The 27,780-nt window shown below is 43.5% G+C and overlaps 1 protein-coding gene, 1 long non-coding RNA gene and 1 pseudogene across 2 annotated transcripts in view; 1 reads left to right on the top strand and 2 right to left on the bottom strand.

Annotated features, from left to right (window-relative positions):
• Positions 1 to 27,780, top strand: part of LOC136548363 (uncharacterized) — a 172,898-nt gene that overhangs the window by 1,378 nt on the left and 143,740 nt on the right. The gene's annotated exons all lie outside the window — the stretch shown is intronic.
• Positions 13,997 to 17,554, bottom strand: LOC136550648 (acetyl-CoA acetyltransferase 1-like; annotated as a pseudogene).
• On the bottom strand, positions 23,768 to 24,825 carry LOC136551279 (uncharacterized). The gene is made up of 4 exons (XR_010782517.1): positions 24,765 to 24,825; positions 24,482 to 24,554; positions 23,994 to 24,389; positions 23,768 to 23,905 (listed from the first exon to the last, which is right to left on the bottom strand). It is a non-coding gene; the product is annotated as an uncharacterized lncRNA (long non-coding RNA).

The raw sequence follows: 27,780 nt of genomic DNA on the forward strand, positions 1-27,780 counted from the left end.
ACAATTCCTCCCTCTTGACCATCCATTCAGACGAGACATCAAGAACTTTACGAAAGATGTAGTAGTTGAAGGTCCTGCACCCCAGATGATGATTGGTGCCGCGGTTCGTGCCTAGTTAGATGCTCTCGAGGCAATGACCAAGAAGATCATTTTCTAGGATATGGTGAGGAACATGCATGGACTCACAAGTCGTGCTTGTGGAACCTCCCCTATTTTGATGATCTTCTACTTCCACATAACACTGATGTAATGCACACTGAAAAGAATATCACCGAGGCAATTTTTGGTACAATCATGGACATTCCTGATAAGACAAAGGATAATGTTAAGGCTAGAGTGGACCAGGCGAGGTTATGCAATAGACCAAAGCTAGGCATGGTGCCTCCTGGAGATAGGAAGTCATGGAGAAAGCGTAAGGCTGATTTTGTTCTGACGAGGGCCCAAAGGAGGGAAGTACTAGAATGGTTCCAAATGTTAATGTTTCCTGATGGGTATGCAATGAATTTGAAGAGGGGAGTGAACTTAGCTACTATGCAAATCAACGGGCTCAAGAGTCATGACTACCACATATGGCTTGAGCGGCTACTGCCGATGGTTCGAGGCTATGTCCTTGAGCATGGCTGGATAGTGCTGGCGGAGTTGAGCAATTTCTTCCGTCAGCTTTGTGCTAAGGAGTTATCTCGTACCATGGTTGTAGACATGGAAAAAATGACACCTGTGTTGCTCTGCAAGTTGGAGAAGATCTTTTCACCTGGCTTCTTCAATCCGATGCAACATTTGATTTTGCACCTCCCGTATGAGGCACGAATGGGGGGGCCTGTGCAGGGTCATTGGTGCTATTCAATTGAGAGATTTCAAAAGGTTCTTCGAATTGAATGTAAAAATAAATGCAAAATTGAAGCATCCATAGTAGAGGCATACATTCTGGAGGAGGTGTCAAACTTCACAACAAAATACTATGCTGACAACCTTCCTAGCATGCATAATCCACTTCCTCGTTACAATGCTGGCAAAGATGAATCGAACCTTAGCATTTTCTGAGGGCAACTAGGAAGTGCAAGTGGTGCGACTAACAAGACCTTGAAACATGAAGAGTGGCGCACTATTATGCTATATGTGTTGACCAACCTATCCGAAGTGGAGCCGTACATGCTGTAAGTTCTCAACAATCTTTTTCTCAAGTAGTCACAATTCTGTGTCCATCTCCCTTGTTTCTCGTTGGTACAGGAAATTTTATGAACGATTCTGGCGAGAATCAAGGGAACCTACCCCACAGGAAACTTCGACCCTTCATATAGAGGGTGCGGGAAATGGAATGCACGATTTCATTTTTTGGTTCAAACAAAATGTACTGTCCATTTTGGCTCGTACTTAGTTTGACATTACAAGTTGCTCGTACGTGCGACTAATATAATGAACTACCCTGCTTGAACTTGTAGGGACAAACCGATGCGTCTATGAGTGCCGAGTTGAGACAGGTTGCCGATGGTTGTGCCTATACGATCAGGTCATTTACCAGTTATGACGTGAATGGATATCGCTTTCACACAACAAGCCACGAGTAGAGTCGGCCCAATTGAAGAACCACAAATACCGAAGTTTTTATGCAAGGCTTAGATGGGGTTGAGTATTACGGAAGAATTGAAGAAATATACGAACTCATGTTTCATGGTTGCAAACCTCTTAATCCCGTTATATTCAAATGCCATTGGTTTGATCCTGAAGTAGTGAGGTGGACCCCTAATCTTGGGCTAGTCGAAATTTGACAATCATCCGTCTTACTAGGAGATGATGTATATATTGTGGCTCAATAGGCAATGCAAGTTTATTATATCTCATACCCATGCCAAACTATAGACTGTCTTAAGGGTTAGGATATTGTGTACAAGGTATCGCCACATGGTAAACTACCTGTCCCAAACAATCAAGATTACAACATAGACCACAACACATATGACGGAGAGTTCTTTCAAGAAGATGGGCTCGAAGGGAGTTTTGGGATAGACTTAACCGAAGCTCAGGGAATGGAAGTAGACAATGAAAGTGGTGCTAACGAGGACGCTGGTGATGAGGTTCAGATTGTGAAGGACTTAGAATTACTTCAGCGATTACATCTAAGCAATGACGGTGATGACGACATTCCTCCTTCGGAGCACGGGGATGATTATATCGACATGCATGATAGTGATGATGAGTCCTATGATCCAACTAATCCCGACGATGATGATTATTTCTAATACATGTATGATCCATGCTAATTGATTTACTATTTGTCATACCATGTTATTTTCTAAGTATGTTTTGTTTATTTTGCATCTATTTTCATGTATTATCTGTGCTAATTGGTTTACTCTTTTTAATTGCAGGTGATTGAACAGTGGTGGGCGGTATGAGGAGGATAACGTCGCTTTACTCAAAAACGATAGTGACGAGTAAAGGGTCCGATGCAGCTGAGGGGTCCGGGAAGAGACCTCAGGGTAGACCCAAGGGTCAAGCGAAGGGTGGAGGCAAGACAAGGCCACCATCGCCTGTACCTTCATCGCCGTCTGAGTTACCATCCGCTCACTCATCCTTTGAGGAGGAGGAGGCAGGGGTGCAGGAGGAGGCAGGGATGGAGGAGGAGACAGGGGGTACCTCTTCCTCTAGTACAGGTGTGTGGTTGCGAGGTCCCCCAAGCCTCCTGAAGCGACCGATACCTCTTGAGAGACACCCGTTGATTCGACCCGATGGAGACAAGTAAGTAACTTTATATGTTATCACTAATTTTTCGTTTGATATGTTCAAAATTATAATAGAAACTAATAATTTATTTTAATCACTTGGACAGGGGTTGGAGGAAGGTCGGTGGGGGTGATCACGCACGCCATGTGAACAACATCCTTGGTCATTTGATCAAGGAAAAGTTCCTTGGCCTGGTGCAGTTCGGCGGAACTGTCGAGCCGGCCTACACGTGGGCCCACTATGCCGCCGTCCCCGACACCACTGATCGAGATGGCAGGTGTTTCACCGATAAGGCACAATGTGTCAAGGCCGAGCTTTGAGTAAGTCTTTCTTGCACTACATTGCTCAATACATCGCATTGATTGCACATTAATGACTGGATACATCGCATACATCGCGTCTATATGCAGGATTTCTTTAGATGCGAGGAGGGATACGAGGCTAAGGCGAACGCTGTGGTTGACAAAGCCGCCAAGAAACTGGTCAAGGACATGCACTACGAGGCATGCATCTAGGCCATGATCCAATACCACGCAGAATTTCTTAGAGAGAGGATCCCTAAAAGGGCGGCAAGAACCATGAGACTGACCTCGGAACAACACATGAAGGTAAATATAGAACATTAATACTTATTTTTTCTGAGATTAATTATGCTTAATTTCATCTTCTTATATGTCATATACTTGATGACATAGGTGCCTCCGTGTTGGTGAGCCTACGATCTGCAGTGCTGGGCCCGGATGGTGGAAAGGTGGTGCGACCCTGCATGGCAGGAGAATCACAACGCTTGCCGGGAGTGGCGTTTGCTGATGCCGGGTCCAACACACCATCAAGGCAACCTCAACCTCTCAGAATACGCGGCTAGATGGGTACGCGAATTCATTTCTTTATTCTAAGGCTCAACTATGCATAATTTCTAATCATATTGTTTTTTTATAGTCGGCGTCATATGGTGGCCAGCCCTGCACCTAGTTTGTGGCATATGCTTTGGCCCATAAGGGGAAGGCGACGTCCGACGTCGCCTACAACCCGGAGGACCCACCCTCAGCGTACAGCAACGAGTCCATCCATAGCCGTCTCGAAGGATACACATCGATGACAAGGCAGGTCCGTGGCCCAGAGTACGATCTGAGCGCCCATGACCTTGATGGAGAAGTGGTCATGAGGGCGGGAGGAGGCAAGAAGCATGGCCGGTTCTGGATTGGTGATGGCACCATCGACATGGCCAGTACTCCCACTCTCTCCCACATTCGAGCATGGACCACATGTTCTAGTCCGGCGATACGCCCACGGATGGACTATACATGGTTCCAGATGAACGCACTCCAGGTTATTTCTATTTTATTCATCGTTCATTGATTCTTACATACTTTTGCATTGCATTGTAACATTGTGATGAAATATTGTAGGCTCAGCTAGAACAAGAAACGAGGCGCCGGGAGGAGCTAGAGGCAAAGATGGAGGCAGAGCGGCAGAGGACGGAGGCAGAGATGGTGGCAGAGCGGCAGAGGATGGAGCTACAGATGTTTGAATATATGAAAGGTGTTTATGCTGCAATCGGTCAACCTCCACCACCGTTTCTAGCCCCTCCTCCTTCTGCTCCAAATACCGTTTCAAGCAATGTGAGTCGCTTTACAACCTTATAATCTAGTTTATGCAGAATCAATCTTACTTTGCATCCTTTGAAAGAGAGTAAAGTTATTCAAAATGTCATCTAGAGATTGTCAGTTATTTAAAATGTCTTTTTTTAGTTTGTTCCTCATATTAGTGTGTTTCAGTTTTTTTTGTATTGTGAGTATCCTATTATTTCCATGGTTTTCAGTATGCTATTCTATTGATTCCCGTTAATTGTCAGAAAACTATTTTAGAAGAGATCAGGCTGACAACAGCCTAGTAAGCTGTGAATCTTGAATCTGATGTTTTTTAGAATCTATTTTAAGTTAAAGTTCAGGTCAGGTATGTAGAATGTAGGTTCACTTCAGTTTAGTATCCTGCAGTAGAGTTTCAGTGAACTTAATCCCATCGTGATTCAGGTACTAAATTTCAGTTTCTTCGTGCTGCAGACGTCCATGTCTCTATCTTGTCTAGCCGTGGCTTGTTTTGTTCAGAAGCAGCTGTAGCATGAGTGCTTTATTCATTGAGTACAACTAGCTGCACTTCATTGGGTTTATAGTTGCTTTATTTATTTGCAACTCAGTTTACAGTGGTTCATTGAGTTTCAGAAAATTTGGGGTAGTCAGTGGTCTACGTGTGTGCTGGTTGCCATGTTTAAATTTTTTTGTAATTTGTAATATTGTGATTCCATTGCGTCATTAGCTGCTGCTAGCCTTCACAGTTGAGGAAAAAAAAGACTACTAGTGTTGTTTAATCTTGTCTCACACATGCCAATCTCTTCTCCTTTGTGCAGCATCAATCGACGACATCGAATGAGTCTCATGACCCAGCCCTGTCGCAGTGGAACTTGTGGCCTAAGTGAAGCCCTGTCGTAGTGAACTCGTGGCCTAAGTACTTGTGATTTTATTTGTATTTGCATTTGTGGATTACCTGTGACTACTTGTGGTTGTGAATGAGATGTGACTACTTGTGGTTGTGGATTACCTGTGACTACTTGTGGATTACCTGTGACTACTATTTGTGGATTCTGGAGTTTATTTGCATCTATGTGTTGTTGATATATCTATATAAACTGCCTATGATGCCTATTGTGAACTATCTGTGATGGATGTGATGTTTATTTGAATGTGGTATGTGGCTGTGACCAAACCTAATAAACTGATTATTTGTGGCAGCTTTGCCGAGTGTAACACTCGGCAAAGAGGCCTTTTGCCAAGTGCCAGGTGTAAAACACGTGGCAAAGTGGACACGTGGCAAAATTCTGTGCATTCTAGGAGTAAAATGGCATCTTTACCGAGTGTCTGCCCTATGACACTCGGCAAATATGCCAAATTCTATGGATTTTGGAACGGTCTTTGCCGAGTGCCCATATTTTGACACACGGTAAAAGGAGTCACTTTGCCGAGTGCCCCCTCTTTGACACACGGCAAAAAAGCACTCTTTGCCGAGTGTTCACACTTTGACACACGGCAAATAGGCCAGATTTGCCGAGGGCCCATACTTTGACACACGGCAAAAAGGCAAGCTTTGCCGAGTGCCCAAACTTTGACACACGGCAAAAAGGCAAGCTTTGCTGAGTGCCTAATATTTGACACTCGGCAAACGTGCCGTGACCGTTTCCACTTCGTCACGTACTTATTTTGCCGAGTGTCATTTTCAGCTCTCGACAAAGTCTTTGCCGAGTGCCTGACAGAAAACACTCGGCAAAGCTGCTGTTTGCCGGTACTATAGATGCCGTGTGCTCTTTGTCGAATGTTACACTAGGCAAATCCTTTGTCAAGTGCCTGTGGCACACGGCAAAACTACTGTTTCCGGTAGTGCTAGTATCCTTAGGGCATAAAAATCATTCAAATTCTGCCATTATTTTGAAATGCATGCATGTGGCATGGGTATATGCCAGTTTCGGATCGGCGAGTGCACCGTTGTGGCACGTATATAATACTATTAGAGAAAATTATGGAGTAAGCCACGGGATCTCTAATCTAGTTGCATGAACATATTGTTAGTAGACTGATGACTAACCATAACCATCAGGGTAGTCCGCCATTGGCGGTAGTCGTAGTAGAGGTTTGCTTCTTCCTCTAGTTAGACACCTAAAGGAGAACGCTGATGTCCTCTGGTTGTCGGCGGGGAAGAGGAACGGCGGTGGCCTTCAGGCTGATCCGGCACCCTAAGGATCGGTGAGTTAGTTTGGGAATGTGTGGACCCTCTTGTGCATGCATGGGTCCGCAAAGTAACAGTCCCCCTTTTATATATGGTGCCGTTGAGCCTAGGGCCACAACCTTCATTTGTTAGAGGTGCATGTCACTGGTAGAGAACAGACTTTCGGTTTTTGGTTTTAGTCCCGGCCAGAATTTGGCCCGGGAGTAATAGGAGATTTAGTCCCGATTGGAACCACCAACCAGGACTAGAATTCCCTGCCCAACGGATAGTGCAGCAGACTTTTGCAGTAGGGACCTCTAGTCCTGGTCTATGGTTCAAACCAGGACTAAAGGTCTCCTTTCAATCTCGGTTGGAACCACCAACCGGGACCAAAGGTCCTGCTGGCCTTTTATCCCGGGTTTTGGCACCAACGGGGACTAGAGGTTGATCCTTTAGTTCCAATAGGCTCTACCAACAAGGACTAAAGGTCCCCACCTATATATACCCTTCCACTATCCCCATAGCCCGACACACAAGCGGTCAAATCTTTGGTCTTTGCTTGTGCGCGTGTGTTCATCCGTGTTATTGCTTGGCGGAGCAAGTTCTTTCTCTCAGCCACCGGCTTTGTCTTCAATCTTCTAAAGGTTAGCAACTTCATCTTCTAATCTTTCATTGCTAATAATGTAGATCATTTCATGGTTTAGTAATAAGCATAGAAATATGTGGTTTTTTAGATTAGGAATAATAATGGTGGATTTTATTTCTATTTATACATCATTTCTACATAACCTTAAACATTTATAGTTTTCTAGATCTTTGTTAGCAACATTATTTCTTGATGAGAGTTAATAATCGTTAAAAAAATTATGTGCAAAATGTTTAAGTTTACTTGGCATGCATATATATATATATATATATATATTGATGATTTTTTATATGTTTCACTAATATATATTGTTGCATGGTATATTTTTTTAGTTTTTTTAGTTACGAAGAATGGCGGCAGACTTCCCTAGCCACAGGAACCAGGTTTCCACCCTAGCGATCTTCCATTTGCGCCATCGTCAGATAGGGTCGTTCCGCGTCACCCAGGCCCATCAACAGTATGGAATATTTTAAGTTTTGCGTGATAACATAATTTTTGCATATATACATTCATTCATAACATGATTGTTGCATATATCACAGACTATAAAACCGATCAAGTGGCTGGAAGCAGCACTATGGCTGCTCGGAGTGTGGGACATCTTCGAGACGACGACAAGTGTGGTCGTGAATGATGAAGGTGGCAAGTTATGGACGTGCAGTCTCGCCTTTGACGTCCCCATTTGGTACAATAATGAGGTGCGCCAGGACATCGTGCAGATTGGACGACAGTCGCCGACCAAGATAGGCGCCCAGATCGATGTCGTGCTGCTTTCTTTGGAGGTAATTGAGCGAATTAGCTACCGTATGCTTGATTTCTCGTCCTTGAAGATAGAGATTTACGTTAGCATAGTCTGGATGTGCCACGAGTAAGCGAGAGGCATGCGATATTCAACCAAATGAAGGTGTTACATTGTGTATGATATGAGAGTAATGCTTATTTATTCTTATAATTATATGAGCGCTTCTTGATATTTTGTTTGTCAGCTTGCAAATTTTGCTATATGATTTGACCTATGCTACATGTGGCTTGCAGCCCATTGTCATTCAAGCTATTAAGTGACTAGGGTACACCTAGCAGTTCGTAGAAGCGATGGGCCAGAGGACGACAGCTGGTATCCAGTATTGCATGAGACTTAGGCAGAACCAGGACATCGATAGTCCGTCAGTAGGCTACATCTATGGGATACCATGTCTTCGGCGTTGTGAGGCAATGGAGAGTGTTTTAGTGCGGGCCTTGCATTACATAGACAATGACCGTGGTTACACAATCCAAGACATACACTACTAGCAGTGGAGACAGGCTAGGGTTGCAGCCGATTTGTAGGATCCATATGTTAGTTAGGTTTATTCGTACTGTTATGTTTAATTAGGTTTATTTGAACGGTTATGTTTAATTTGGTTTATTTGTATGGATATTTTAATTATGTTTCTATACAAGTTAATTATGTTTTATTAGGTTTATTTGTATGGATATTATAATTATGTTTGTATAGATTGAAATTTTACTCATGTAGCATTGAAATGCATATGCAAATAAAAAATAGAGAAATAAAAACACAAGGCATTATGTAGAATTAATAAACAGAAAAAGCCCTTTTAGTCCTGGTTTGTACTACAAACCGTGTTTTAAAGGGTCCCACCTGCCCACCACTGCTCCCACCTACCACACCGCTTGATCACCACTCATCCCACCTACGACCCCGCTGCTCACGCTTATAAAACCGGCCACCGGGCGCCATTCATCTTCCAGGACGACATGCATGCAGTGTTCTGTTGCACCCAATTCTATCCCAATTCATCCATTGTTGTTTGCCCAATTTCCTATAAACATATATGGCCACTCTTTGGAAAAAGCCCTCCACATACAAATTTTATTATGTGTAGTCAGCAATGATGCACACAAGAGGTACTAAAAGAATGTTTTTGAAGATAGAGCAATGCCAAAGCCTAGAGAAGCTGGGTGTGATGCCTGTGCAACGTATTTGTTGCATAGGCTGTCTTCTACCTTGATGGATCCATCCTTTGTGGTGTGCTCTAGACTGTCCGTGGATTGTCTGCCATGCAAGGCATGAATGGGCTGTACGCAGGTTGATGGATCCATCCAAGCTGGTTGTCTGTCCATTCATGGCATGAATGTACTGTCTTTCGGAGATGCATGGATTCATCGGAGCTCGCACAACCCCCCCCCCCCCCTTCAGCATCCACCTCCGGCATTGTCAGGTTCATAAACCTGGGGTCCCTCGGGGACTGACTTCCACGCCAGGGATCGGCCTAGGAGGACGGCCTCTTTTTCTTCTGGACCGACCCGAGAGTCTAAGTTCAACAGACCGGAGCACTCGCTTCAGGCCCTGGCCGCCTTCGGCCCATCTTTCCGACTAGAGCACTAGCTCAGGCTCAGGTCAGCTCCGAACGGCCTCTCCAATTGGAGCGCTAGCGTCAGGCCCTGGCCGCCTTGGCACGGCCTCCACCCAAAAAGCCTGACCCGAGGACCGCCTCTGACTCCAACCCTGTGTCTCCAACCGGGGTTCATAGGAAACCCTACCCATCACTATTCTCCGATTGGCGCGCCAGTACCGACTAGGGACATCCGACCGATGACGCCCGCTCAGAGAGAACTAAAAGGCATACTAAGGAAGGCAAGACGGGGCTCGCAAGTCAAACCACGGCACCAGGGACCATACCCTATGGAACAGTGCTTTACAACCACCCTGCCACAAACAGTATTGTAGGCGCCAACATTTACCTCTATAGTATTGTAGGCGCCGGTCAAAATGCCCGTACGGTAAAGACCCCCCCATGTGCCTCTGGGCATCAACAGTATTGTGGGCGCCAGAATTCACCGTACCAGGCGAACATGGTAAAGCCATGGCTCCAGCCGGCGAGACAACATTTTTGCAGGTACCGACGTCCTCCAGTCTTAAAGAAAGCAGCTCAACCTCCCATATGTACCTAACATTCTGCAATGACATCAACAGTATTGCGGGCGCCCACCATTGTCCCATCCCCATCGACGTGGGCAACAAGGCTTAGAAACATTCATGCTCTCTCTCCCTCTCACTTATAAAGCCATCCCCTTCTTCTATAAAAGGGGATGTGCTCCCTCCAAACACAAAGGAGTGAACCCAAGTCAACTTCTTCAAGTTCAGGTTTAGGGTTGGACACTTCGTTCATAGCATAACTCCTGTTGATCTCGGCCCTTCCGACCAGACACCCCATCTCTCTCTCCCTCATTTGTAACCCCACTACAGACTTCGAGCACCTACGCTCAGGAATAAAGTCACCGACCGACCCACACTAGACGTAGGGCATGTTGCCTAAACCCGTATAAATCCCGTGTCATTGAGTGCTAGACCACCTCCGATCACAACGTACAGCAAAACTACAAATATTTACTAGTTGGTCATTTTCTGTACCGACAGGCATCCTCTAGCACCTATTTGACCCTCTTGTTGCTAGAAGAATGTTTTTGAGGTAGTTATTTTATAATATGTTGATACACTTTGATTGTAACATTGACCTACTGAGAGAAGGTCTTTGTTATTATATATGTAATTTTACTGTTAGGCCTTTGTTATCGTATATGTAATTTTTATGTACCCCAAATATTTATTCTAAGGTTCTCTAAGATCTTTATTATTATTTTTAATGTCGCATGCATCTCATATTCCAATTTTTCAAACGACCTTGGATAGAGAAATGTCCAAAATAAAAGTTATAGATCTCAAAAAGTTATACAACTTTGTGGTTGACAACTTTTTCATTTGAAATCATCTTGTCGAGGAAAACTATGTTTGAATTTCTCAAATTTAAAATTTGAATTTTTAAAATGACCTCAAATGGAGAAACAACCAATACGAAAGTTACAGATCTCAAAAAGTTATGCAACTTTGTAGTTAACAACTTTTTCACTTGAAATCATCCTATTAAGAAAAACTATGTTTGAATTTCTTAATTCTGAAATTTGAATTTTTAAAATATAATTCTAATTTATGGCACAAGTTATTAAACATGTAATGAAACAAAAGCATTATAAATTATATCTGAAAGCAATTTTGTATTGCAATTTTTTAGCTATATTTTTTTACTACGCAATTTACACTTTTTAGCCAATTTATGTTGAAGGAAATGTTAAGAACTCTTGCATGGGTGGGAAACGAAACTGCCGGGTAGGCAGCAGTTTTGCCGCACACCAAAATTTGGCTTTAGTCCTGGGTTGGGCCAACAACACCTTTAGTCCCAGGTTGGGCTACCACCAGGACTAAAGGGTGCCAACCCTACATATACTCATGTCTTTTCTTCTTCTTTCTCCTTTCAAATGTCGGATCTGTCACACCGCCGCGCTGCCAATAACACTGTGCGCCCCCTGTCCGACATCGCCCCCTTATCTGGCTCATGTGGCGGGCCCTGTCCTTGTCCTTGCCTCCGACGCGTGTGGCAACGCCCTCATCCTTGTCCTCCATCGGCCGGCCAGCGTCGCCCTCGTCCTCGGCTCTGGCACGCGTGCGGCTCGCCATCTTCTCCGGTGTGCGCAGGGCTTGTCCTCATCTTTGGCTCATGCGGTGGCCCCTCGTTCTCGTCTCCCTAGCATGCGCGGTAGTGCCCTCGTCCTTGTCTAGCCTTGCCGTCGTGCTCGGCTCTGGTGCGCACAGCTCGCCCTCTTCTCCGGCTCGTGCGGTGGGCCCTCATCTTCATCTCCTCGATGTGTGCGGCTCTGCCCTCATCCTTGTCCTCTGGTGGCCAGCCGGCCTCGCCCTCATCCTCATCTCTAACGCAAACAATGGTTCCCGCACTCTCGACTTGATCCGGCCGGCCGCCCTCCTCCTCGTCCTCGCGGCACGCATGGGGCGGCGCCCTCGTCCTACTCTCCGGTGTGCGTGGCAGCTCCATCACCCTCCTTGTCTCCGGCCAGCGCCTTCGTGTCTCCGACCTTGCCCTCATCTCCGCCAGCGCCTTCATCTCAGGCCTCAACATCGTCTCCGCTAGCGCCTTCATCTTGGGCCTCGACCTCGATCTTCATCTGCCGCCAGGTGGCAATACTCGTTGCCAACCCCTTCTCATCCTTTCATGCTATGTGAAACCGGGCACTCACCCCTAACTTAAACTAATTGGCTAACTAAATTTCTATTTGATTTGACATGTATTTGCTTTATGATTTATTTTGATATATAGACTTTAGTTTGATATATCGTATATATGATATGCATTTGGTATATATAGGGTTCAGTTAAATGAATTTTATATATAGGGGTTTACAAATGTGAATTTTGATATATAGACTTTAGTGTTATATATTGTATATATATATATATATATATATGATAGGCATGCATTGTGTATATACATATGGTCCAGTTATATGAATTTTAATATATAGGGTTTACATATGTGAATTTTGATATATAGACTTTAGTGCCTGATATTTTGGTATATGAAAATTTTTGACATCAGTGATATATATGAATTTTGATGTATGAATTCATATATTGACTCTAGTGGTATGAATTTTGATATATTTAGTGAGAAGAGATGGCTAGACGTCTCCTTGAACCGATTGTCCTAGGTTGGGGCTGTACAATTACTCGTGGATTCGAACCATTGTTGCCGAATGTACCATTCAATCATCCTAGCATAGTAAGCAACGATATATGTTTTCAATAAATCAATAGCTTTTACATACGCTTGTACACAATATAATTTTATGATATGTATATTTATGTGTTTCTTAAATGTACCATAGGTAATTAACCCAATCATTTGGCTTGAAGAGACTCTCGAATTTTGGGGTTGAGGCAGTGGATGTTGAATGCTTTGAGGTAGATAATGCTCGATTGATTCAATATCAAGTTGGCTTTTCCATCGCCGCTAGGAGGGGTAGAGGTGTTGTACAGATCTCAGAGGTGGGAAGAAAGGCACCTGATAAGGCTATTGCACAAAAATATGATGTCCTAGCATGTGTAAATAAGCTTGTGAATATTGGGTACAACCTGCCTACTTATTCCTCCATGATGATACAAACTATTGATGCAGGCTCTTATCATGATGTTGAGGGTACCGAGGGAGTCGGCTAAGCCGGCTAAGTCCAAAACGTGTTCTCCAAGTTTCTCGCGTCAAAAACATGCCAAAAATCGATTAGGAAATGAATTAATTCAGAATTACCGGGGGAGTCACTACAGAATCTTGCTTTTTTCTGTGTGTGCGAAAACACACAGAAAAATGCGAATACCGTCAGAAAAATATTTTTCTGACGGTGTACCCTCAGAAAAATACACACAGAAATATAATATCAGAAAAATCAAATTTTTCTGTGGGTTCACCGTCAGAAACAATTTTTCTGTGGGTCTCCACGCATAGAAAAATTGTGTTCGCCCATATTAAAACTAATTTTTCTGTGTGTTAATCCACACAGAAATAAACACATAAACGCACAGAAAAACACGTTTTTTTTCTGTCGGTCTAGGTGAACTCACAGAAAAATTCATTTCGCCCAGATTAAAAAAAATATTTCTGTGTAGCCCAGCCTCACAGAAAAAAAGAGTTGAACACATAAAAAAATTATTTTAAAACAGTAGCAACAGCATATTATAATATATATTTTCCATACAGTACTTTCTGTGCATGACCAACAAGGTTTCATTCAAATAATACACAAATCAATAGTTCATCATGAATGGAGCCAACACTTATGTCAAAAATAGACGACAACAGGCTGCCTCCGCCTGCCCGCTGCCTACCTGAGCCTGAGCCTGAGCCTGACCTCGGGGACAGGAGAAGGCCACCGGAGCTCTGCATTGCCAGCAGCAGCCCAGTCACAAGAAGCACGCACAATGTATTCTGAGTTCATTCAGGCTCGCGTGATGTGATTTACCTCGGTCTAGGACTCCGTCAGGAGCGGGACTACGGCTTCCGTCGTGCCCAGCCTGCTCATGCTGAGAACCTTCAATCAAAGACAGGCAATACAGATCAGTAGACGAGAGGATGGTAAGCCAGACAGCATGGAACAGAGGAACGGTGGTGGTGGTGAGCGAACCTTCACTTGCAGCTGGAGAAATTTGACGTATTCGATGATCTCTTCAAGCATGGATGCCTTGTTAGTCTGCACAAGATAAACGCAGGTTTCAGAAACTGATGTACTACAGTCGACTGTTCTTTGACAAGAAATAGTCGAAGAGGATGCAATCGAGTACCCTGTTGGAGTTTGGAACGAGCTCCTGTAAGTTCTTCAGTTGAAACCTTTTTCTGGCAAAAAAAAACATTTATTCACTTGAATCTTCAGCATGGAATGGATTTTGTTACTTTTAACTTCGATTATTTTTCCCTTCTAGCTTCTATTATTTCATCACACTTCCAAGTGCATTTTTATATATCAGTTTCCATATTAACATTTATTGTTGTTATTATTTTTGTATTCATCCTATAGAAGGAAAATTTGTACTCCCTCTTGTCCCTGTCAAAAGAAAAATTTGAACAGGGACATAAGTTAAGAATTTGCAAATTGACAGATCCAGAAAAGAAATGACATGAATTTCAGAAGAGAAATGACAGATCCAGAAGAGAAATGACATGAATTTGCAAATGGATTAACTAGTTGCACAATACTATAGCTAATGCATCTTTTCTGTTTAGTAAGTGAAAATAAAAGAAATGCTTGAAAATTAAAGTACAAAAATGGAAGGTTAAGATAATTATAAAGCATATTACGTTATGATTCACTATCTTATTTGATACCTCCTGCCAAAACATAATAAAAGAAACACGAGTCATAATCTAGTAGATTGATTGATGAATTCAACAGTTCATCCCAAATATATAAAAAAGGACAATTTTCCTTAGCATACAGGTGATGAACTGTCAATTCACTATCTGCAGTGGTAGTAACTTGGCAGCTAACTTCCAGATGTCAAACTGAAAACCTAAGTACAGCAGCATGAACACTAGACTGCATATGAACTTATGGATTTTTTTTTAAATATTAACTTATGGATTCTTTTCAAATATGAACTTATGGATACAATTTTCATAATATGTGAGTCAAGTATCAATGTCAAAGCTTGGATTTGCAGGGTTACCTAAGTTCCTATTTACACACTGAAAATTCACTAACAGAACACTAGCAATATACTAGTAAAGATCTTTTACCCTTCCTGGCAAACGCTATGATATGCTCAAGGCCTCAAGTATTTGACGCGATTCATTATTTAATTACAGATTACCTTCAACTTTTCCACTATAAAACATTGTGCATCTTTAAACAAAGGGATTAAGATAAAACTTACACCAAGAAGGGTGACCAAAATGCGAGCACCACTGCACCCAAGAGGATGCCCTAAAGATACAGCTCCTCCATGAACGTTAATCTTTTCCTGCAACCACATGCGTTGTTAGTACAGAACTTTATTATCATGCTATTAAATGCTGCTGTTGCCTATAGCAAACTACTACTACAAAAGAATCAAGGTGCATTTTCTGAAAATGACATTTTAGCCTTTTAAATTCACACACAAGAAATGTTATTATCATGCTATTAAATCCTGCAGCTGCATAGCAAACTACAAAAAAAATCAAGGCACATTTTCTGAAAATGATATTTTTAGCCTTTTAAATTTACACACAAGAAATGACAGCTCAATATTGGTAGCACTTACTGAAGGAATCCCAAGAAGCTTTTGATTTGCATGTGCAACAGCCTGTACTCGAAGTAAAAATAGATATTATTACAAAAAAACAATTATTCAGTGAAAGAAACTCTCAGTAGTCAGCACATACCGCTCAAATGCTTCATTAATCTCATAAAAATCAACATGGGATGACTCTAATCCAGCATTTGCTATAGCCTTTGGTATCGCAAGTGCTGGGGTGGTTGTAAAGAGTTCCGAAGCCTGTATAAACAACATTCATGGTTACAAAATAAAATTCCAGAATACAATTTTAATAGTTGAGAAACTTTTATGTATAAAATAGTAACATAAAACTGTCCGAGAAAATAAACTCCCAATATCCTTGAACATTTAGATCACAATGTAAATATCAAGACAAAACATACTCTACTCTCAAGTGAGATAACTGTTACTGTAGCTTACTTGAGCTGGATCTGCATATCCTCTGATTCTTGCAAGGACTTGCAGGCCAAGCTCAGCCTTCTGCCCACTCACCAAAACTAATGCGGCAGCCCCATCACTGATCCATATAAAAGCAAATTAGATATGATCGATTGTAGCTACACAAGCGGATAGTAGGCAGTACACAATGGACAGTACCAGTCAATGGAAAAAATAGCAAGTGCAAAGTGAGATCAAAGAATTTTGAAGACAACCATGAAGAAATTATACACATAGACTGATTTTCCTTTGAATGGGCATAAGACATTACAAACACTTCTTTACTTTCTTATGTGATAATAAATCATTTACAAGAAGAAAAGTTACAATCTATTTAACAAATTAGAGCATACCAAGCCCCTAAAACATAATAGGAGTGCCAATTCATAAGAACAAACACAAGTTAAATATGGTATGCACAGGACAGCAACAAAAATAACAAAATGCAAGCATAATTTAAAGAAAGAAGTTAACTATCATCATAGCTAATCACAAGAATTATAATACAACTGAAGACAAACTTAAAAGGACTAAGTAACAATAACGTAAATGTCGAGAAGTTACCTTATACTAGAAGCATTTCTAGCTGTAATGGTACCACCATTCTCCATGAAACTTGGGCGAAGTTTCTTCAGTTTTGCTGGGTCAAACTAAGAGACACAAGAAGTTGCACGGCATAAGTGAAACAATCATCTGCACATGTCCCCATGTAAGGAGGCCTGTTGCACCGTAGGAAGAATAATGAATCAAAGGGCACGCCAGTCTTATGTCTTTGATGCATGAGAAAATTTACCTTATCCAGGCTTTCATCTTTCTCAATAAGTACAGGTGGTTTTCCTCTCCCAACAGGAACTTCAATCTGGTTGACAAAACATTGAACATAATATGGAAACCAAACAAAGCATATACTGTAATTTCAAGTCCTAGCAAAGTGAAAGAAAATCACCGGAACAATCTCCCATGCAAAAGCACCACTGTCACGAGCAGCAATTCAACGCTCATTGCTTTGGATAGCAGAAGCATCCTACGAGCAAACAAGTAAAATCAATACACCAGAAATGGCAAATATATTGCACTTCAACATATACAAAACTACATATCATCAGATACGGGAAGATATTCCTAGGCAACTGATACAGGAATGTAGGGCCATCCATGGCACATCCGCGCCGCCACGCCACCAGGAAAGGAGGGGGCGCCGGATCCGGGGAGAGGGCGTCGAATCCGGCGAGGGGGCGGCGGATCCGACGAGGGGGGCCGCCAGGGAAGGAGGGGTCCGCCGAGGAAGGAGGGGCCACCGAAGAAAGGAGGCGGCACTGGATCCACGCCGCCATGCAGCCGGGAAAGGAGGGGGCACTGGATCCGGCAAGGGGGCAGCGGATCCAGCGAGGAGGGGCCGCTAGGGAAGGAGGGGAGGGGCCGCCGGGGAAGGAAGGGGCACCGGTGGGGGGAGGGCGCTAGGGGCCGGGAGGAGAGGGGGCGCTGGGGTGCCGGGAGGAGAGGGAGCGCTGGGGGCCGGCAAGAGAGGGGAAGAGGCGGCGCCGACGGGGGGAGGGGGCGCTCCGACGGGGGGAGGGGCGCTAGGGGCCGGGAGGAGATGGGGCGCTCCGGCGGGGAGTGGGGTGCTGGGGCCCGGGAGGAGAGGGGGCGGGAGTGCTGGGGGCCAGGAGGAGAGGGGAAGAGGGGGCACTGGCGGGTGTTTGGGGGCGGCGGCTCTTAGGTTAGGGTTAGCACTTTTTGATTTTTTTATTTATTTTATTAATAACATTTTTCTGTGCGTTTTAAAAAAATCGTCAGAATAAATTGTATTTTTCTGTGAGTTTTTATTTTTCCGTGTGTCTATTGTCACGCACAGAAAAATGTTATAATTATTCTGTGGGTTTTCGTATTTTTCTATCGGGATATTTTGGAACCCATAGAATAATCGTAATTTTGCTGTGCATACCAAAAAAACACACAGAAAAATTCGTCACCCACAGAAATATTCGAGTTTCCAGTAGTGAGTTGGCCTAGTCGAGTCAGCTAAGCCGACTTTTACGGGCCTGGGCAGGTAGGTTCGGGAAGCCAGACATGGTGTCGGCTTAGCCGACTCTAGCAATCGACTAATAAGCCGACTGGAGGGGGCAGGGTCAGCTGAGTTGGCTGACTGCTGGAGTCAGCTAAGCCGAATGGCTTAGGGCTAGCATGGCTCGTCGTCATATCCACGTGTTTCTTTTGTTGTTTTGATGCAACATTTGGCTTCCAACATGCATACAATGTTTATAACTTGTTGGTGATGCCCATAATCTTCCGTGAAACACTTTTGGGTGTCAACATATATATGGCCCCTGTTTTTAGATGAATGAGGCATGAACCTGAAAACATAATTCATAGCAACAATACCCATCTCACCGGCTATTCAACAGCTAAGGGTGATGTATACATCGGCCATTTTTTCTAAGGGCAATACATTAGGCTTCTTGCCAGAAACTTAGAAAGTACTTCTTCAAGTACCTTCGGTTATTTGCTCTTGGGAGACTAGTCATTGGGCTATGTCAGAACCAAATGTTGGAGACCTCTTGTTTGGTTCCTGGTGACAAGTGCTACATCGGTGACGATGTAGCACCTGGTTTTAAGGACAAAACCAGATACACACCATATGTATGCCTAGGAATTCAATTCACATATATAGTTACAAATGAAGGGGTAATATCAAAGACAATGCCTTTATTATATAGCGCATAAGTAGTTGTCAGAAAAGACATAGTCTTACTTTACAGTATATACAATAACTATATTCTTTTAGCGAAGCCTCCAACACCACAGGAATCGTCAATTGGTTGATCACAAGCCTAACAACTCTTGGAAAACTCCACTGAAGAACCTCCTTCTGGTACCCATCCGGGATTTTGCCAAAGTATTGAAATAAAACAAGCGTAAGCTACTACCGCTTAGCAAGCATAACATGATGGGATGCAGGCTCAAAAGGCTTGAGACAGCTGAACTGCGGTAAACACTTTTAGTTGGTCATATTTTATTATTAAACATAAGTTGCTAAGTTATGCTTAGGCTCCTGAATATGAATAATTAAAGATATCAGCAATTTTAATCATAAACTATTCGAGTAACCACTATTTAGTAAGGATCTAGGCCGCTCGTGACCGTGAGCACGGCTGATATATCAGTTTTACACTCTGCAGAGGTTGTAGACGTACTTTCACCATGAGTCGTGTTACCAATATGCTTGGGTTTGCAACTCCCAAACACACTTCCAAGGTGAGCAGGCAGGGTACACTACGAAGCTTTTCTCCGGTCGTTCTAATAAGGAGCAGTCGCTAAGGATTCCATCTCCCAAGTGTTATGGAGTCATTTCCAAAAGTGGCACTGATACACGCAACATAGTACACACCCTAGGGATGAGGCCCATACCCAGCCAGGTATTCCCCTCTTGCCCTTTCGGTAAACTGCTACAAACTATAAAGAGCAAGGTACTAGACTAAGACCAGAGCCATGTAGTACTCGTGGTTGTACTGTAAGTCATGGGTTGTCACTTAAAGATAAGTCCTTATAGAGAGAAATTAGAGCACCCTAAGAAAAGGCACAATGCTCTAGCCCCCATGGTTCCATGTTGCTAAAAAGCATCTTTTAATACCATGTTGCATATACCTTTAATTGTATTCCTTAAGCAATATTAGTTGGAGCAAACTGAGCATACTACCCACATGCACAACCCATAGGTATATCAAGGACAGGATAATCAATATCAAGGTAGGTATACTCCAAGCAGTTCATTAACATATGCACCTAAATTGAGATTGCATTAAATTGAATGGTTAACAAGGAGCCTCATATTATACTTGTCTTAATTCAAAGTATCGCCGCTGGTCTTGATCGTCAAAGAGTTGCTCCAGATCACCAACCCAAAACTCACTATCTACTCGAGATCAAACAGCACCACACAGGCATCCATACAATCATGCATAACAAACAAAAGCTATAGATTAGAGCAGTACACCAATCAACATAAAATCAAGATGAAAAGTTTGTAAAATGAATCTACGTCTCGCTACGATCACATAGACGCGAAGTTCACAGAATTCAGAGCTAAAACGAAGAAGTTATGAATTAAACAAGATTACCCTTAGTTAAATAATAGATTAAAACTAACCTCGAATTTTAAAAGTTAAAAACATACTTAACAGTAGTATGAACACATAGACAACGTAAATACGAACCTAACGTAATTTGAACGGATCAAATCGGAGTTAAAAGGAGATTTTATGGCTAAAACAAGATCTGTGGCAAAACTGTAAATAGGTGAAAACGTATTTTAGATCTAAACCGATGAGACTATGCTTTCCAAAGAAGAAAACATATTCTTGAAAGGTGCGATGGACTGCGGGTTCTATAAACAAAAATCCGAGGGTCTCTTTTGAAAGATTATGGGGACAGTGGGTTAAGACTCGAATATTTGTAATGGCCTTTTTGCAAATTTCACCGTGAAGGGGTAAGTTCTAATCCTGGCCTTTGATTTTAGATCGGACGGCCAAGGCGGGTTGGGAAGCTCAGGTCGGCCGGAACAGAACTCCGGCGCGGTGGCTGCCATTGACGGCGGCGAAACCTCACCAGAATCGGGTTTCTGAGCTCCAAAATTGACGAGAAAAATACCAGGAGATAGAGCATGGTAAGGCGAGCTCACCTAGGTGATTCTAGACGACAGGGAATGAACGGTGACGACGTACGGCTCGACGGGGCAGGTGGCGGCTTCCTACGAAGATCGGTGGCGGTGTGAGAAACACAGAGACCGGGAGAGAGAGAGAGGGAAAACAGAGCCTGCGGCTTTGTAACCTCTATGCGGAGAGCAGAAAGCAGAGCGTGACGACAGGGAGGTGTCCAGCAGCGGCGGCGGATGTGGTTTGCTCATCGGCGAGATCCGGGCGTGGCGGCGCGGCTAGCTAACGCTAGGGAGGCTACGCTAGGGTTGGTAGAGGGGAGCGGCACACCTGGGGCTACTATTTAAAGGGGAAGGATAAGCGTGGGGCGCATGCCATCCGGGCGAGGTAGGGGCGGCAGTGGACTCCGACGCAGGTCGGTCCGTCACGGTCACTACGATGGGGAAGAAGACGCCCCTGACACCTGGGTCCCAACTACCAGTGACAGAGGGAGAGGGGACGGCTCGGCTAGGCTGCTGTTCGGCACTGGCCCACGGTGGAGAAGCTGGGCGGCCTCCGGCTTCCTACTGGGCCATCCTGGTGAGATCGGCCCACGCGGCTATGCTGGGCCAAAGCCAAGGAAAAAGAAGCTGACTGCTCGGGCCAGAAGGGGAGGACACGAGGAGGATTTTCTTTTTCTTCTTTTTCTTTTTCGTTTTCTTCTTTTTCAAACCATTTTCAAATGGGTTTTGAATTTCTATTTTGAATTTTGAATCAAACCACTCAATACAAAAATAATATGTCACAGCATGTAAGCACACTCACGTTGCTACCTTATGATGAATTTAGTTTAATGAAAATATTATTTTCCTACCTTTCATGAGCACCAAAAATTCATAATTAAAGCATTTTAATTCTATTTTCAAAACTGCAATTTTAGGGTGTTACAACCGGTGCTCTTCTATGCCTTCTCCAACCATTGCAACACTCTCTCGATTAGTGAGAGGTGCACGAAATAGGTGCACACCGGCGTGACCGGTGCCCCTGGTTGCTGTTTCTTCACGCTGCAGCCTCTTTGGACTCCCTGTCCGCTGAGGCAACCGGTGCAACACCGGTCATGACCGATGCAGCTGATGCAGCTTCCCGTCCTCGCCCGTTGATCGTTCGGGCTTCTTCCTTCTTGCGTCTTGGATTCTTGTCTCCTCTTCTAGATTGTCAACACGTCTTCTAAGGTCTTCTTTTCGGTTTTGATCAACTTCTTTTCGTTCCAAACCAATCGAAGTCCACCATGCATCCTATTGAATTACAAAACAAACACATGCAAATTAATTTGTCCAATTTGGTCATGTTGATCATCAAACACCAAAATCCAAACTAAATGGACAAAGGGTCCATTTCCTTACACAACTCATTTTAACTTTAACAACTTGATTGAGAAATACATTACCATCTACACAATTTGATACTATACTAGTTGGTTTTCAGTTTTCTACAAATTTGGTATTAAAAAATACTCCGTCTGTTTCAATTTTAAGTTGTTTTAGCTTTTTAGGTCAAACTTATATAGGTTTGACCATGTTTATATATAAAAAATACACAAACATCTATAACATCAAAAAAAAGATTTATTGGATATATAATATGAAATATATTTTGATAATGCATTAATTTAATATTGAAATTTAAAAATCACAGAGTACATTAGTTGACTTAAGACGAAGCCAAATTGGGGTGTTAAAGTCTAGGACAATATTTCGTACTGCTTTAAATTGGAAATAATATCAACCAAAACTATATTTTTTCGAAGAAGATTGAAAATATTATGTTTTCAATTTTATCACTGTCCAAGGTATACATCTTTCCATTGTTTGCAAGACGAATTTGTTGAGTTTAATTTGTCAAATACCTTTATCAGCAACTTATATCGTCCAAATAATAAGAAACCTATTGCACTTAGGTCTTCGAGGAAAGCAACAGCCAGGTTGATCAAAACTGTTAGCGTTTCATCTTTGGTTCTTGATTTTTATCATCATGTGTCCCATTATGATTTTGTCGAAGAGAAAAGTTTTATTTCTATTCCGTGTATAGGGGCCATGTCTTCTTATCAAACGTGTGAAACTGTGATCATATAGTTTATATTTCATGTATTTTGACTGCTTCAAGAATGAATTAGCCAGAGCAGCTACACAACATATAATTCTTTATTACATGTAGATAGACAAAACAACCCCCGTGCTGTGTGCAAGGGTTGCCGGCTACTGGTACACAATAACAACACGTATATAGTTGAAACACACAAATATGCAATACCAATACCATGTACTAATAATAGTACATACACATACATACATAGCAATAGTTGGACTGCCTCTCGAAGTTGCAGAAGGGGAATAGACACGAAGGAAGGAAGCCACACACAGATGAGTCATCGTCGACTTCATTCCATAGATGGCATAGGTGGTGTAGTATCCGGTTTATTTCAGCGTTGAACACATGCATATATACGTATATGTACTGGACGACATGGGCGTGTTATGTCCTGCTCATCGGCTGCTGGACTGCGGGTGCATTTTGTGCACGCGCCACGGCCTCTGGCCTACCGTCCCAACCTGGATCAATGCAAACAGATCAAACCAAAGAGATACGTAATTATCTCTCTCTCTCTCTCTCTCTCTCTCTCTCTCTCTCTCTCTCTCTCTCTCTCTCTCTCTCTCTCTCTATCTATCTATCTATCTATCTCTCTCTCTCATCTCTATCTCTCTCTATACATACATATACGTTCATACACATTGAAACAGGCCGGGAATGAATGAATCAAGTGTATGGGGGTGCATGCATGCGTACCGTCCATTACTTGAAAACCGCGGAGCGCGAGCTCCCTGTACTCCTGCGCGAGGGCGCACCAGTGGCAGAACAAGTGGATGATGCAGTCCGGCAACACCGCCTCCTGCAGGCCGTACTGAGCCCTGAGCTTGGTGCGATACCACCCCGTGTACATCCACCACACGCCAAAGTTGACCGCCACAAGGTAGATAAGGCAGTGAATGCAAGCGCCTGCACATACGGCAGCAAACATCTAAGGCAACTGCAGTGCACTAGCTAGCTGAAGCAGACATATGCAGACGGGAGCTGAGGAGCTTACAGTCGTTGCCCTGGTCAACGATATCAGCGATGCATGTGAAGGTGCAGCAGGGGACGCAGGCGCTCCAACAAACTGCAGATCGATCGAGGTCGTCGAGGGGGCATTTGCATCAAGGTCCGGTCCGGATGGGATCAGGCGTCGAGCACGAGCAGGAATCACAATGCATGCATGCATATGAAGAGATCGAGTACGTATATGAGTACACGTGAACGGAAATGCAATCGAAGAACGAACGAAAGATATATTATTAGCCTCCGATCCTGTGGCAGGTCAACATATACAAGCTTCGCAGCCGTCCTCGTCGCAGTCGAGGAGGCCGGTCCGCCACGGCTGCAGCTGGCCGACCACATTATTAGTGATCTTCACGTCCCCCTGTACATCCATGGCATAACTATCCTGCTAAAAACAATATATGGTTCAGGGAAGCAGCAGATAGCTGGTACAACTGAATTTTCATCGTGTGCTAGCTGTATATATATTCAACTCACCCCCGGTGTTTGGCCATCGTACTCCATTGCAGATAGCTAGAGGCCGTGGGAAGCAGCACCAAGGTAACTCTAGCTGCCACACGTGCGATCGGATCAGATCATATACAAGAGAAAACAAAAATTACCTTAATTTATTTTTACCTAGGACGTACGCTAGCTCTTATGGCTGGATGCTACATTATTTCCATTATTATCTCAGTACGCACACTAAAAATTCCAATATAAGCCATGCGCTATTATCAGTTTAATCAGAAATTTATGTGGGTGGAGAGCATTACTATACCGTCCTCGATGTATGTTGTTCAACCCCACCCGGTCACCCGCCCTGTGCACTTCCGATGACAACACGCCCGGTGGCTATGCAGCAATGGAGCCGAACAGCACAACCTTCTTATAGACGGCCAGCCATTGACTTGGAATAAATCAATGCAACTTTAGCTGTACTACAGGCCTTGTTTAGTTCCTTCTCCAAAAGTTTACTCCCTATTCCATTAAATGTTTGGACACATACATGGAGTATTAAATATAGACTAAAAAAATAACTAATTGCACAGTTTATGACTAATTTACGAGACGAATCTTTTAAGCCTAATTAGTCCATGATTGGACAATGTGGTGGTACAATAACACATGTGCTAATGACGGATCAATTAGGCTTAATAAATTCATCTCGTGAATTACTGACGGATTCTGTAATTTATTTTTTTATTAGTATCCGAACACCTCATCCAGCACCCTCATGTAACACCCGATGTGACACACCAAAACTTTATACCCTGGATTTAAACCAGGCCTGAGTCAGTAGAATCCCAATCATTGTCCTCATCTTTGGCGTCCGACATGGATTGTCAAGTAGTATCACTGTCTACTCTAGCACACCTAGCGGTAGGTAAAGGGTCTATTGGGATTCTGTGTTTGCAGTTTGCATTATGTTTGTCATTACTTGGTGTAGAAAGAATAGATTAGGATTTTATTGCTTGGTCTCATGGACTGGTTATATTAGAGTACATTTCTTTAAGAGGCAAGAAGAAGCCTCCCTTAGAGATAAAAGCAAACCTCGATTACATCACTACTAAAGATATGATTTTTAGAGGTGGTCGACCGAACCGTCCCTGCTCTTCTATGTCAACATATCAACGATTTGTATAGGTGAGTGCCCAGGCGGCTCTAAAAATTGGATCTCTAAAGGCACCTGAGAATATGAGCCGCCTCTACAAATCGTTTTTCAAAAAGCACAAATCTAGAACAAAAAATAGCAAAAATAAAAAGTTTTTAAAACCAAGGGGACCCCACCATGTAGTCACAAGTCATGCGATTTTTCGGGTGAAAAGCATGCGCTTCATGGCCATGGGGGCTCGAACTCATGTCCTCGGCCCTCGCACGCTTGTGTCTATTTAGGATATTTGTCCTCCTCATTTTATCTTCATCTGGTTTTGAAATGAGTATTTCAAGCCCCTAACGAATTCAAATGAAAGAGTTAAGGATTTTGTTTTGCCGGCCATGGTGAAATAGAGTGCACCGAAGAATTCAGGATAGATAGTCGTACGATTATGATGGGAACTCTAAAATAATTACAGTTACCTAGTGTCACTAAGTCATGACTTTCTTTGCATATGCATTAGATCGAGTGATACATTGAAAAAAGCAAGTGAAAACATTTTAAAATTTCTAACTCTGTGTTTAAAGTTGTTATATTTCCATGGAAGACATTAGGTTTCCCTGTCACTAAATTAGGTGTATTCTTTGTGCAGTTTTGGCATAGTGTTAATTACATGTTAAAACCTCTCTCAATATTAGCTAATTCAATTTGTTTTATTATTGTCCTCATACAAACTCTCTAAAATTGTAAGGAAAATGGACCCTAGGCCCATTTACTTTGGATTTTGGTGTTTCATGATCAACACAACCAAATTGGACTAATGAATTTGCAAGTGTTTGTTTTGTAGTCCAACAGGATGCAAGACATGACTTGGACGAAGGCGACGTGATGATCTGATGATCAACACCTTAAGAAAGACCTTAGGAGCACAAGAAAAGACCCAAGATATCAAGCAAAGTCCAAGCATGAAGATAGGAACCAAGCCGTACGCAAGATCATGAAGAAACGAGCTCGCAGAGGCGACCGGACGCTGGACTAGATGCTGGAAGCGTGACCGGACGCTGGACCGGTGGCTCGGCAGACAGGCAACCGGACGCGAGGACCGGACGCTGGCGGCAACTGATCGGACGCAGAAACGCAGCGTCCGATCGAGTACAGAGAGGTTCCAGGCGCGTGAAACTGCGACCGGACGCGTCCGGTGGCAGGCGACCGGACGCTGGCAGCGTCCAATCGGTGGTTCGCGGCTGCAACGGTCGGGAAGACCAGACGCGTCCGGTAAGGATGATTCAGCGTCCGGTCAGTAGCAGTTTCGCGGGAATTCGACCCCAACGGCTACTTTCTCAGAGGGGCTTATAAATACAACCCCCAACCGGCCGTTTGAGGATAGTGGAGCTAAGGAAACATACCAAGAGTGTTGATACACCATTTGAGTGATCTCCACATGCATAGTGCTTAGTGTTTTATTAGGTGATTAGCATAAGTGCTTTGTGAAGTGCTTAGGTTGATTAGACCACCGCTTATGCGCTTGCTCTAGGTTTTTGCCTAGTGTTTAAGTGAGGTTTGCATACCTCTTGCCACCCCGTGCTTGCGAGCACAAGTGTTGTACATCGAAGGGGCTTGAAGTCTTGCGAGATCACACCAACCGCGTTTGTGGTGTGGCCGCCACCGTGTACCAGAGGGAACAAGGCCCACGACGTTTCGGCCGGAAGCTTGATAGTGAAGACGGTGGGGAGGATCCGGGACAGGCTTGCCGAGAGGCACATCGGAGACCCACTTGCACGTGGGGAAGGCCCGAGGCTATCCACGGAGTTACCTGACCGGGAGCTTGGCCCTTGCGAGGGATTCCTTGCGAGGGGCTGCAACGAGGACTAGGGGGAAGCATGTGTGCTTCTCGATACCTCGGTAAAAATACCGGAGTCATCGACGGGAGTTTGCATATCTCTACCTTGTTCTTTAGCTTCCACATTTACATTGATTACTTTACTACGTTTGCGGTAGAGATAGCAACACACTAGCAAAACCATAGTTGCACATCTAGATAGCTTATCTATTGCATAGGTTTTCTAGGGTTAGAAAAAGAGGCCATAGTTTAGAGTTAGAATTTTAAGTTGCCTAATTCACCCCCTCCCCCTCTTAGGCGTCACGGTCCCTTCAATTGGTATCAGAGCCGATTGGCTCATTTTTGGACCTTTGGCTTAAC

Source organism: Miscanthus floridulus, chromosome 4, assembly GCF_019320115.1.
Source record: "Miscanthus floridulus cultivar M001 chromosome 4, ASM1932011v1, whole genome shotgun sequence".
NCBI classification, from domain to species: Eukaryota; Viridiplantae; Streptophyta; class Magnoliopsida; order Poales; family Poaceae; genus Miscanthus; species Miscanthus floridulus.